Source organism: Notolepis coatsorum (genome assembly GCF_963971535.1).
Source record: "Notolepis coatsorum genome assembly, chromosome: 10".
Classification (NCBI taxonomy): domain Eukaryota; kingdom Metazoa; phylum Chordata; class Actinopteri; order Aulopiformes; family Paralepididae; genus Notolepis; species Notolepis coatsorum.
Window position 1 is genome coordinate 59,737,002 of NC_140174.1, and position 13,558 is coordinate 59,750,559.

The following is a 13,558-nucleotide window of genomic DNA, read 5'->3' on the forward strand; positions in this document are numbered from 1 at the left end:
TCCTCTCTTAGCTAGAGTACATACTTCCTTCCTGCCCTATCTTACTATCTCCTGGAGGGCCCAGTAATTATCCTAAAGGTCAGCCATCTGGTCTGGGGTGATGGGAGAGTCGACTTTGCTCTACCCTCTTTTAGCCTAGGGCCACAGAAATAACTCACATGGTGTTCAAATCACCCTGTCTATCAAATCAACTTCTCTATCTAATCATTACCTTGTACATTTCAGTTGCTATGTTCATGTTTTCATTTAGAAATATACGACAATAACATTCTGAAATTCCTGATACAATAAGGAAAATTCACTTTTAGTGCTAATGAAATAGAGTAACATAGGTCTGAACTTGAGTTGAACTTGTGTCACGTTTTTCTGTACTAGTTGCAATATCCAAAAGTATATTTCCCCAAAAATTGGTTTGGCTGACAAAGCCATAGCCTGAAGTCTTGTATAGTACATGTCCAAATTTCATAAAACTCCATTCTGAAATGAGTGATTAGGAGTGATTTTGGTAAACTAAAAAAAAAGAAAAAAAAAGCTCTGCAGGTTTCAGTTTTCTCATAGACTCCAATGCATTCAGAATTGTTTTCTCTTCCTGTTTTCGCTCATGACTTTTTACCTTACGGAGATAAAACTGGGAGCGAGGTTATTTCACCTAGATCCCTGATTCGCTCATCCCCACGTGGGGTATCATTGGAAAGCCACACTAATTGGTTACAACCCTGTCCAATAATTTTCGAGATCGCCAAATGATTGACAGAGCTATGCCTCGGGAGTCGCGGGTGGTATTCAAAAAAAAGAAAAGTCTGCTGTGTACTTTGGCGCACGCCTCACATATCGCCATTAAACTCAAGAACCGCCGAATGGATTCTATCGCCTGAAACGGAAATCGACAGGCAACAAATAGGGCTTTAATAGGGCGATATATATATTGTATAAAAAAATATGCACACCCGAGCCGCTAGAGGTTGCCAAAGTGGCGTGTCGCACCTGTGGGAAAATTGTCCTCAAAGCGTCCTCCTGGGGCCGGGTCGGTCCCAGTTAAGAGGTTAACTACTCTCAAATAACAACATTAACTAAATGAGCAAAATTTGTTAACTACTAAAAAATATGTAGCTAAACTACCACCCCAAAAAATTTTTTAAACTAGTAATGGGGGCGACAGTGGCTTGGGGGGTAGAGCAGTCATCTGGTAATCCGGAGGTTCCCGGTTCAATTCCCGCTCCTCCTGGGCAGCAAATTGTCCTTGAGCAGAACACTTAACCCCTAACTGCTCCCGATGAGTAGGTTGCACCTTGCATGGTTACCTCCGCTGTCGGTGTGTGAATGTGAGTGAATGGGTAAAATGTGAGGAACAAATTGTAAAGCACTTTGGATAAAAGCGCTATATAAATGCAGCCATTTACCATTTAATTACTAGTAGTTCACTACTCTCCAACAGTGCATATGCAGAGTGCCCTCTGGAGTTTTGGGGTTCAGCGCCTTGCGCATGGGCACTTAGGCAGAGATCGTGGGTACCATAGATTTAACACCAGTCATCCATCCAGTTTCTAGCTGGAATACACTCTCCTGTAGGTACTGTGAAATCAATCCAGTGACCTTACAGTCACTAGTTGACCTCTCTCCCTCTAGGGCTAGACCATCCTATCACTTCAATGTCATGATTAATCAAGTAACTGGAATAATCCTCCTGCAATCAACAGTCATGTCTCACCTCGACTACTACAATGCACTGCTAGCTGGTTTACCGGCTACTGCCACCAAGCCACTTCAACTCTGTACAGAATGCAGTGTCCCGCCTGATCTCCAACCTACCAAAGTCAGCCCACATCACCCCACTTCTTAGAGAGCTGCACTGGCTTCCCATTGCCGCACAAATCTGCTTCAAGATCCTTGACCTGGCATACCATGCAGCGAGGGGAATGGCTTCCTTCGACCTCCGCTCAATGGTCTCTAACTACACACCCTCAAGGCCCCTCCGCTCTACATCTTCTGGCCACCTTAGACCCACTCCTATTCAAGCTCCTGGGGGGTCATCAAAGCATAGCAGGCTATTTTCAGTCCTCGCTCCGCAATGTTGGAACGACCTTCCCACCACAGTCAGAACAGCTTAAACCCAGCCAATTCTCCTCTTCAAACAATATTTGAAATATATATATATATATTAAAAAAAACTTACGGTCTGTTCTATTATGTACCTTACTACTATGCTACTATACTTATCATGCTAATATGTCTATACTACTATGCACTCAGAGTGTAACAATCAAGATCGACACTATTTGACGAACAATGCCACTGACCCTTAGCTGCCAGAGATGTGCCCCTCCTGCTGACTTGTTGTTCACAATTTGTAAATATCTTTGGATTAAATTGTCAGTAACATGACTAAATGTAAAAAAATTGGATTGCAAAATAAATCCTTCATTAGAATTGACTGTTTCGAGGCTTCAAATGATTTCATTGATGGCAAAGCTTATGTTGTTATGTAGCTGCTGGAGATACAAAAGAAGAAGAATTTCATAAAAGAAATTCTAAAAGAAAGAATAAAAAGACAGCTTTTGGTAAATTTCAGTGTGCAAGCATTAACCTGTAATACTTGCATTAATCTGGTGTTATATTTCATTTTCTATATATTCTTTATGGTGGTTCACAGGGTCCTTTGCGGTCCTTTGTCTCCTTCTCTGGTGCGGTAGTCAGGAAAAACATTTCAGTGCAGTAAGGAGGGACTCGCACATAGAGAACAAAAGGAATTCAGACTAGAGTCTGGATTTTGAATATAATTTTTTTTAATACATAACAGGGCTGTACAGACAGAGGAAAAATATATGCAGACGTTTCAATCCATGTTGGGAATATCCTCCCAAGTGCGGAATGAGGCCTGCGTGATTAATCACCCGGTAGGCCTATGTGGGTTAGACTTCAGGTGCAGCTAGTCGGTGATTTAGGGCTTGATTGGACACACATGAAGCTAATTGCCGGCAGGTCATGTCATTACAAAAACATTAGAATAACATAATTTCATTCCATATGTAGCAGTCTGAAAATATTGTATATTATTCGAGACTGCTGACTGGTGTTTTATATTCCCTTTGTACACAAAGACATCATTGATATTCACACGAACAATGACACAAGCGTCCCCTTCCGAAGAGCACTGGAATATGGATTATAAATGACAGTACTGGATCATATTCTACAATGCGTTTCCCCTTGTGACTGGCAGGCGGGACCAGCAGGGGGCGGTAGCAGGCAGAGAGTGGCGGAGAGAGTTGGGAGGAGATAAATGGAGGAGAGAAACGGAAGACGCTCTCTTCGGCAGTGAACTTGGACAACGAGCAGTCGCAGCTAACGGGGGCTCTGGAGAGCCCTGTTGCTGAAGTTATGCCAGAGGGCCCCGTGAGATAGCAACGGGTGATAACAAGTACTGGCTAGTGGACACGATATCCTAGCAGTACCAGCGATAGTATATGAACAATTAGTGCAGAGTCAGGCACTAGCAATCGGGTTATAATAGTTACTGTGTGCGGTATAAGTAACGTGCGGTTAACCGAGTATCCAAGTCCTTAACCATCGAGTTATAGTAGTTACTGTGTGCGGTATAGAGTGCGCGCACCAGGACGAGCGTGGGCCAACAACCAGTCTGCTCCGGCTGACTTCGACCAGACCTGCACCCGGCTGCCTGCATTCAGCCTGCTCCGGCTGACTTCAATCAGACCTGCACCAGGCTGCCTGCAGCTTACGGGAGTTCCTCCCATCCAGCAGGGGTCGACATCGCTCAGCACACGCTCTCAGCCGGCGCTGCCTCTCTGCCCAGCTCCGCCTGCTAACATCCTCGCCGAGAGCGTTCGACGCCATCTTGCCTCCCGGACAACAGTGGAGTGGCGAGGCGGCCATTTCGGATGAGTACAAATGAGCATTGACGCTCCTGATTTATTATACAGTACACAGTGTGGTGCAGCCTGCGGGCGAAAGTAACGTTGCTACTACCATTCCATAGGGGTACCCCGAACAATATATGCCGGCATTAAGATAGGACTTTACTGGTATTTTGTGGGCTCACTCTTTTGTTTTCGTTCCTTTTCTTTGAGCGTGATAAAATGTGTGTTTCCTAATATTTCCCATTCGGTGAACAATTCTCTTTCCTCCCTTATGTTCCCCCTTCCTTCCCCATATTACCGACCTGGAGCAGTATATGTAATCCCTTAGGGAAGGTGGATACTGTGTCCAGCCCAGACGTGGGCAGCACTTAGTCCGGGTACCGTGAGAGCACTTGGTGCCTAGGTGTAATTATATAATTGATTTATGCCAGTGTAATCATGTGTGTTGATACCCATAGTGCAATAATCACCAGACGTAGCTATGTTGTAACTAGGCCACGTTACAATAACACTCATACGGAACGGGAGCACTGTGTGTGTGTCTTTTCTTGAGTCTGATTCTAATCCTTGATGTGGGTAATATATCTGTTATTAACCCCTTCCTGGTCAACCTTCCCTTTTCCCATTGTAAGGTTTCTGGTGTTACAGAGGGAGGGTACTGCTTGCGGGGGGAACCAAGTTATTTATTTACCATTCGGTCATTAGGTGTGGGGGGGTGCTAGGGGACAATCGGGGAGAGTGAGGGCGTGTTGGGGAGTACTGCTGACTGCCCAAGAGGGAGGGAGGAAGACCAGAGTACCAGACCAGGTTTGTAAATCCTGGGCCTCACACACCCCACTGCCAGCCTCCAGTTGACTCCTGACCCCAAAGCCGGAGGTGCAGCTAGCCAGAGTTCTACTGTGTCTCGCTACCTATTGACCGTGTACCACAGTTCCCACGAAGCAGGGATAATCCACCCTGCTACACATAGCACCAACAATTTCTACATACATACAGGTCTTCACTTTTACACTGGGGAATGGGACCCACTGGTAGAGAAAGACAATTAAATAGGATGGAGTCACAGAAAACGGGTCATCTCTCATTCTTCATTTGAGCCACTAGGGGGAAGCGTTTCAAGGTATAAAATAAAATAAAGCTATTCTCGCTATTATCTGGCAAACTGGGTAATCCCGTTAGCACCATTTGGATTCACATTTTGGCAACAGATACATGCACATGTGCACACACATGTGGACGCACGCACGCGCACGCGCGCACGCGCACACACACACACACACACACACACACACACACACACACACACACACACACACACACACACACACACACACACACACACACACACACACACACACACACACACACACACACACACACACACACACACACACACACACACACACACACACACACACACACACACACACACACACACACACACACACACACACACACACACACACACACACACACACACACACACACACACACACACACACACACACACACACACACACACACACACACACACACACACACACACACACACACACACACACACACACACACACACACACACACACACACACACACACACACACACACACACACACACACACACACACACACACACACACACACACACACACACACACACACACACACACACACACACACACACACACACACACGTTTACTTTTGAGAATGTTTCACTGACTTACATTCAGTCCCTAGCTCCTAACATTTAACCATAACAACTACATGCCTAAACCTAACCTATCCTAACCCTAACTTTAACCAATGTTTCCAATCTTTTTCCAAATTGGCGGACGGTGGTTTTGTCCTCAGTTGGACAAGCTGTCCCCAATTAACTAGTTCGTAGTCTGAGATTTTAGGTTGTACACACACACAGTTGACGCTTTTATCCAAAGCGACTTACAAGTTCTGTACGACAAGTCATCAGGAAGGGCACAACTCTATCAGCTGAGTAACAATGTTCATAAAGTGTTGAGTGCTACAGTGTAGGTTAGTTTACTAGGACAAGTGCATGACAGTAAGGTTAGTTAGGGTTAGATTTTTTTTTTAATTCAGATAATGGTTGAAGAAGTGCGTCTTTAGTCGACGGCGAAAGATTGGACGGGTTTCGGCTTTCCTAACTGGGGTGGGTAGTTCATTACACCATTGTGGGGCAAGGACTGAGAATATAGGCGACTTCTCTTTGATGACCCTCCCGGAGCTTGGATAGGAGTAGGTCTGAGGCGGCCAGAAGATGCAGAGCGTAGGGGTCTTGCGGGTGTGTAGTTAGAGACCATTGACCGGATGTAGGCGGGAGCGGTTCCCTTTGCCGCACGGTATGCCAGGTCGAGGGCCTTGAAGCGGATTTGTGCAGCAATGGGGAGCCAGTGCAGGTCCCTAAGAAGTGGGGTGACATGGGCCGACTTCGGTAGGTTTGAGATCAGGCGGGCCGCTGCGTTCTGAATGAGTTGAAGTGGCCGGGAGGCCAGCGAGCAGTGCGTTGCAGTAGTCGAGGCGAGATGACTGTTGATTGGACGAGGAGTTGGGTGGCTTCTTTTGTCAGGAAGGGGCGGATCCTTCTGACGTTGCTCAGGAGGAATCTGCAGGTTCTGGTTGTCGCTGCGATGTGAGCAGAGAAGTTCAACTGGTCGTCGAGGACAACACCAAGGTTCTTGGCAGACCCGGCGCCAGCTGTGCCCACCCTGGTAAAAAAAAAAGATTTTTGTCAATCAAAGTCAACTATCCAAATCCTTAGTCGGGGACAGCCCTAGTGGGCACTGATGTCAACAACAACACTACTGAAGCTAGCACGGCACTATGTGAGAATTCGTTTTCTACCCTCAAGAACGTCTTTACAGAACATCGCCTTAGTATGCTTCAAGGCCAATTTAATTCAGTTGGCATTTGAGAAGGACTTAACAAAAAAGTTCAGGAATGAGTGGAGGGGCAGTGTTTTAAGAAGATTTCACTCTGTCCCCAAACGCCGCTTGCCGCTCTACTAATGATGGTGAGTAGCCTGTGGAGGAATTTTGTTTGCTTTTTTATGCACCTTATTTTTGTCAGTTCAGTTCAATTTGTCAGTGAATTCAGAAGTGTTGAATAAATGGAGACTTTTCAAAGATATAGAATAGAATAGAATAGAAATGTATTATCCTGAGGGAAATTTGACATTGCGAATCACTCAACATTAAACATTTAGACAGAACAAGTCACGAATAAGAATAACAAAACAAATGGCCTAAGAATAGAATAAAATAGAATAAAAATAGAATAAAAGATACAGTAAATAAATACAGTAAAAATATACTGAAGTCTACAGTAGGTGTAATATTGCACAGTGCTGTTTAAAAAGTCCAGGAAGATCGTAACTGTCACTCTGTGCTCAGTGATGCAGTGAGGCACAGTGATGCATTGTATAGTCTGATGGCTGTCGGAATGAAGGACTTCCTGTGCCGTTCAGTGCTGCATTTAGGTAGTGTGAGCCTATAACATGCTCCTCCTGTCAGCCAAGTCTGTGTATAGTGGGTGGGAGGGGTTTTCCCTGATGGCCTGGAGCTTAGCAAGGTTCCTCCTCTCCGCTACCCTCGCTAGAGTCCAGCTCCACCCCAACCACGCTACTGGCCTTCCTGACCATCTTATCCAGCCTGTTTGTGTCCCCTGCTCTCAGTCCGCTGCCCCAGCAGGTCTGTTATATATATCCGTTCAGTCTGTTTTTGTATAAGTGAATGTTCTTAAGATAGAGAGAAATTAGATTTTTCAATTGCCTCTCTGCTGTTTAGTTCAGCACCGTGGGCAGTGCCAAGCAAGCCACAGCGCCGTTGTCCCAGCTGAAACATATAAAAGGGAACCTGTGTTGAAAAACCATTGTGCCCCCCCGAGAACATTTTATGCCCCCCCACTCATTTGTTTCTGCAGCCTGGTCTGGTTCTTGGCGGTCGGGGACGCGGTCACAGCTGCATTCTCGACTGTGATGGAAAGGTCTGTCAGGGGGGAGGATTTTGCCGGCAAGTGAAGCAATTCTGTTTTGCTTAGGTTCAATTTGAGGTGGTTGGTCGTCATCCAGGCGGAGATGTCGGACAGACAGGCCGAGATCCGCTCAGAGACGTGGATATCTGAGGGAGGGAAGGAGAGGAAGAGTTGAGTATCGTCGGCATAACAATGATAGGAGAAGCCATGAGACGTGATAATGTTACCCAGTGATTTAGTGTAGAGGGAGAAGAGAAGGGGTCCTAGAACCAAGCCCTGGGGGACACCCGTCCGCAGGGGGCGGGTGGCCGACAGGATCCCTCTCCATGACACTTGGTAGGAGCGGTCATTGAGGTATGATGTCAGCCATGTCAGCGCAGAGCCAGCCACTCCCATTCCTGCAAGGGCTGCGAGGAGGATCTGATGGTTGACTGTGTCGAAGGCTGCAGATAGATCTAGGAGAATCAGGACAGAGGAGAGGCCTTTCGCTTTTGCTAAGTGAAGTGCCTCTGTGACCGCAATGAGGGCCGTTTCTGTGGAGTGGCCAGTCCGGAAGCCAGACTGATTAGGGTCTAGGACAGGGGTAGGCAACCCTAGGCACGCGTGCCTGCATTTTTTTTGTTGGAATATTATAGTGAAATATTTTGCACTGTTGTCGCATTTATCTTGTTGAAATCCTCCCACAGGTTCTTTTTACTACCACATATTTAATTGAGACCCTTTATTTGTTTATTATTTCAATTTAGCTGGAAATACATTGCTACATCATTCAGTAACATTTGCAGAGCCTTATAACAAAAACATTATTACGGTCACCATTGTGACCAGTGGGATTAATCAACAAATTTGATTATTTATTTTTCTATTTCATTGAACATTGCACATGTTAAAAGCCATTTTTCTTACTCAAAATGTGAGTATTACCAAGTCAACTTGTGTTCTTAAAACAATGACAATAAACATAGTTTTATTAGGTTGAAATAATGTGGTTGTGTACTTATTTTTCTGTTAACTTATAAAACTGAAAACCTTAATGCACAGTAACTGAACTCAATATTTTTAAGTTCTGGTAACTTATTATTTTTATTTTTTTTACAGTGTAGTCTTGCAATCAATCAAAACTTATTTACACGATATACCTCACATTCACCCTCCATTCACATCCTGGTGTTCTCCTGGTGTTCTCCATTAGGCCTGTAGGTGGAGCTATGACAGCACACGTACAGTACACACACCGATGGTGTGTGATGTGTCCAAAAATGTATGGGCAAATGTGAGTGAAATGGTCGCACTGTATGCAGCTGTTTGTCTGCATTGCATTCCCCCCCCCCCCCCCCCCCCCCCACCAACTCAGATTTAGGGTTGATACAACCATCATAATAATATTGTTAATAATAACAATAACAATAATGATGTAATAATGTAAAAAATATCATTAAAAATACCTGATTATGAGAAAAAAAAATTACGATGCATGGAATATTGTTGAGGCACACTATAGTTACAACTATATTTCAAACAGGCACTCCATGTCAAAAAGGTTGCTGACTAGTGGTCTGCAAGGGCTTGAAATGAAGCCCGTGCCCTGCCCGAGCCCGTGAACTTCAGGCCCTGCCCGAAAATAAGCCCGACTGTAAATGTTGTGAAGGGCCAGATTAAAGCTGAGAATCTACATTTATTGTTTTATATACATTGTATATTATTTATATATACACGGTATATCCCTTTAAGCCTGCGTTCGAATCATAGTAATATTCGCTTTCCTTATTGGATAACGCCCTCGGCGCCAGACCGCAAGCCCCCAAAGTCAGGTTCAAAGACGAGCCCGGGCATGTCGTAACATGCCCGGAGACAGCGTATTGATTCGAGACGAGAACTGAGGTTTGGGACTAGATAACCACTTAAGTATATATGCTGCGGCAGGTGCGAACAGTAGCTGTTCATCCCGATTCAACGTGCAGTGTTCGTCTAAGTAGCTGTTCATCAAGGTCGGTAACAGTGAAGTGAGCAGCAGTGCGTCTAACAGAGCGGTGAGAACCATGTGCGAATTGAATAGTAAAGTGTCAGATTTAATGCAGTAACGTCAAGTTCGACTTAGTTTAATGTGAAGTAAATAGTCGTTAATTTATTGTGTATCGTGCCAACCACAGTTCGTTCGTGTGTAGCATTACCCAGCGGTTCGTTCGTTTAGCTAGTGGACCTTAGCCAGTGCGCGTGGACTAAATACATTGGTACCAGCACACGAGGAGGCCTAGTCGGAGAACCTACTGGACATGTGCACAGGAGAACCGGCGGCGGCGATTGCAGAACCAGTATTGGTTGGATTATATTGATTGTGGAACGTATTACCCGGAGAAGAGCATCGTTAATCTCCACTGTCGTTTGGGATTTAACCTCGTGAGGATCTACATTCGGGCTGGCCTCATGGACCGAGGCTAGCTGGCTATCATCGTTTGCTATCGAGCATTTGGATTACAGTTATTGCTTTTGTTGCTGAGCGTTGGATTACAAGGACTGGCTTCTGTACGTGAATCCCCTTCTTCTTCATTTGATCAGACTGAGTATCCGAACATTCCTCTCTCCTCCAGACCTTACAACTCTGGGAGGAACCCATTGTCTCCAGGCGGTACCAGCGTTGCCCTCTATAATTGCTATTATACGCCAGGCGGCGTTAGCCTAGTACCCATCGTAGGAAGTACTCTATTCCCATTGACTTATGCTACTGACTGACTTTATGCCTATTCTTCGCCATACAAGCGCGACCCTAATTCTCATATCTGTAACCAATTATTGCATAATAATAAATACCCTCAAATACTATTTCTTTGTCAATGCCGTGTTATTATGAGTGTCCACCATATATTCGATGTACTGTCTGGCCAGTAATTAAAGTACATACCTAGCAGTGGTTTAATCTATCACAATCTTTAATACAGTCAGGGTTTTGTAACCCCTCAGTTACAGTAAATAATATTTTAAGCCCTAGCCCGCGTGAAAACCAGAAAAAAAATTATTATTATTATTATTATTAAAATATATATATTTTTAGCATTTGTTTTAAATATTCGAAACACGGTTTTATATGAACTTAATAAATAAACAAAAACGAAAATGTCCAATAGGTCTAACTAAATAACACATATCATGCTGAAAACTAACAACCATTCTATAGCCTGATTCGCTCTTATTAGAATATTAAATTATTTTTTTGTTTTAAATATTCTAAACACTTTATATATTAACACTTTGATCGCCATGGTTAAATTCATAATTTACCATCCCTAGCCAGCTCTATTTGTCTATGGAGAAATTCCCCTTCTTTGCAGGGCTATAACTTTTTAAATTCTATTGCTAAATTGACATTATTATGGCCCATTCAATGTCCTATATCCATTGTTCAGGGTGTAGCAACGTTATACTTTTTCATTCACATATTCATACTAAAATATGGTCTAAAGTATAAGTATGTTTTTATCGTTTTCTGCAGCTTTCTCCAGAACTTGATTTATAGCCCCAAATTTATTATATTGATGATCAAATACAGTTTGGTAGCGATCGGTGCCAAATAAAAAATTTCAACTGGAGGTACTTCTAGAAGTTACTACGTATCATCTGATGATGACCGGATGGGCGGGGGGTCGTTTATAATTCCGTGGGCAATGTTATATCATTCACCTAGTGTGGGTCATATGATCATCAGAGCAGTTTATATGGAACATGTTAGAAAATAACGCTGGATCTTACCGTATCTTCCTCGCGCCGTTGGACGATCAGCTTGGAGTAGACAGTTTTCGATTATGGGATGTTGATATAGATGAACCATTTCCAGGTTGTATAATACTATATACGTCCAAATAACGTTGTTTATTGAGTTAGGGCGAGTGATTGATTATCTAATGTGTCGAGATGGAGTCCGGCTAACGATCGCGAGTGCCCGGACGAAATATGGATGAGCACTTCCTGTTTGGCGCGTCACTTCCTGTTGGCCGATCTGCGGGCGGGAGGGGGCGGGACTCGGCCACGTAATCGCTCAACTAGAGACACAGCGAGCGAATATTTGAGGGGTGAACGACATCGCCGCTCAGTTCGCTGTCGCTCGCGGCAAGTTCGCTGTCGCTCGCGGCAGGTCAGGATAGTCTGATTGAAAGGAATACATTTTAATCATTTTCGCAATCACGCTCACTCGCGCCGCTGCCTGTCAGGAAGGGGACGGCAGCCTCGTAAAACGTATTGAAGGCTATAGAATCTTCTTTGACACACACACACACACACACACACACACACACACACACACACACACACACACACACACACACACACACACACACACACACACACACACACACACACACACACACACACACACACACACACACACACACACACACACACACACACACACACACACACACACACACACACACACACACACACACACACACACACACACACACACACACACACACACACACACACACACACACACACACACACACACACACACACGACACAATAGCCTACTCAGTCACTATACAAACAAACAGAAAACAGAAATCAGATTTCGAGCAGAGCAACATAATGAAAAGCACAACCAAAACAGGGCAGCAGCGACCCAGCAAATAATAAACATCACTCACCACTTCGCTGTTGACGTCAGCAACGCGCTGAACAACGTTAACAAAACTTCGCCAACCAGCTACATACATCCAAGAACAAATTAAAACGTTCGCCAACTGGCTATATTATTTCCAACACAACCAATCGAGTTGTCCCCTGAGTTCTCCCTGCGCGCTGTGGTAATTACATCCAAATGCTTCTCTCATGACAGCTTGCGCAAAGAGAAAACGAAACTTAAGGAAAACGAAGGTTATCCTATAACCCTAGTTATATATAAAAAAAAAAAAAAAAAAAAAACGCAATAAAAAAAAAAACACACTCACACACACACACACACACACACACAGACACACACACACACACACACACACACACACGCACACACACACACACTCCTGTCTGCAACACGGGGGATAGTCAGACTGAGAGAGAGCTGGGTGCTGCGCTGTTCTAAGTGAGCATGGCCTATTGAGTTGATTAATTGATTGATTGATTGCTAATTTTATTACTGTACACTTGGTTTCCAACTGGTTAAGTTTAGGCCCTCTACAGTAGGTTTAAAAAAATAAATAAAAAAATAGGGCGAAGAAAACTTTTTTTTCCTATAGGGCAAAGAAAACTTTTTAATTTGTTTTACCTACTTTCTATAGAAGCATCTAAGAATGAAGTTCTATAGAAAGTAGGTCTGCATCCCCTTAACAATTGTGTGTATTGAGCCATACTGTATTGTACCCATTCTGCATCTGGTAATAAAATTTTCAATCAATCATTCCAATAATACACAGTTGGATGTGTTAGTTGGTTGGATGCACTTCCGAGCTGCTTCCACATGAGGCAACTTCTCTCAATCATTCCAATAATACACAGTTGGATGTGTTAGTTGGTTGGATGCACTTCCGAGCTGCTTCCACATGGAGGCAAATTGTCTTTTTTGTAGTTGTGGGAACTACTTTTTCTGGCGGATGGTTTTTTCAATAAATCTTCGATTAATGTGTGTTTATTGTATAGCAATAAGGTTGGATGAATGTGGCAGTTGTATAAAAGCTTTACACCACTTGCAGTCGTGATTTGTGAACAATAA

General features: G+C 44.0%; 1 pseudogene across 1 annotated transcript in view; it reads left to right on the forward strand.

Annotated features, from left to right (window-relative positions):
• LOC311235585 (5-hydroxytryptamine receptor 7-like) overlaps nt 1-13,558 on the forward strand; it is a 39,734-nt pseudogene that overhangs the window by 19,399 nt on the left and 6,777 nt on the right. The window lies entirely within an intron of this gene.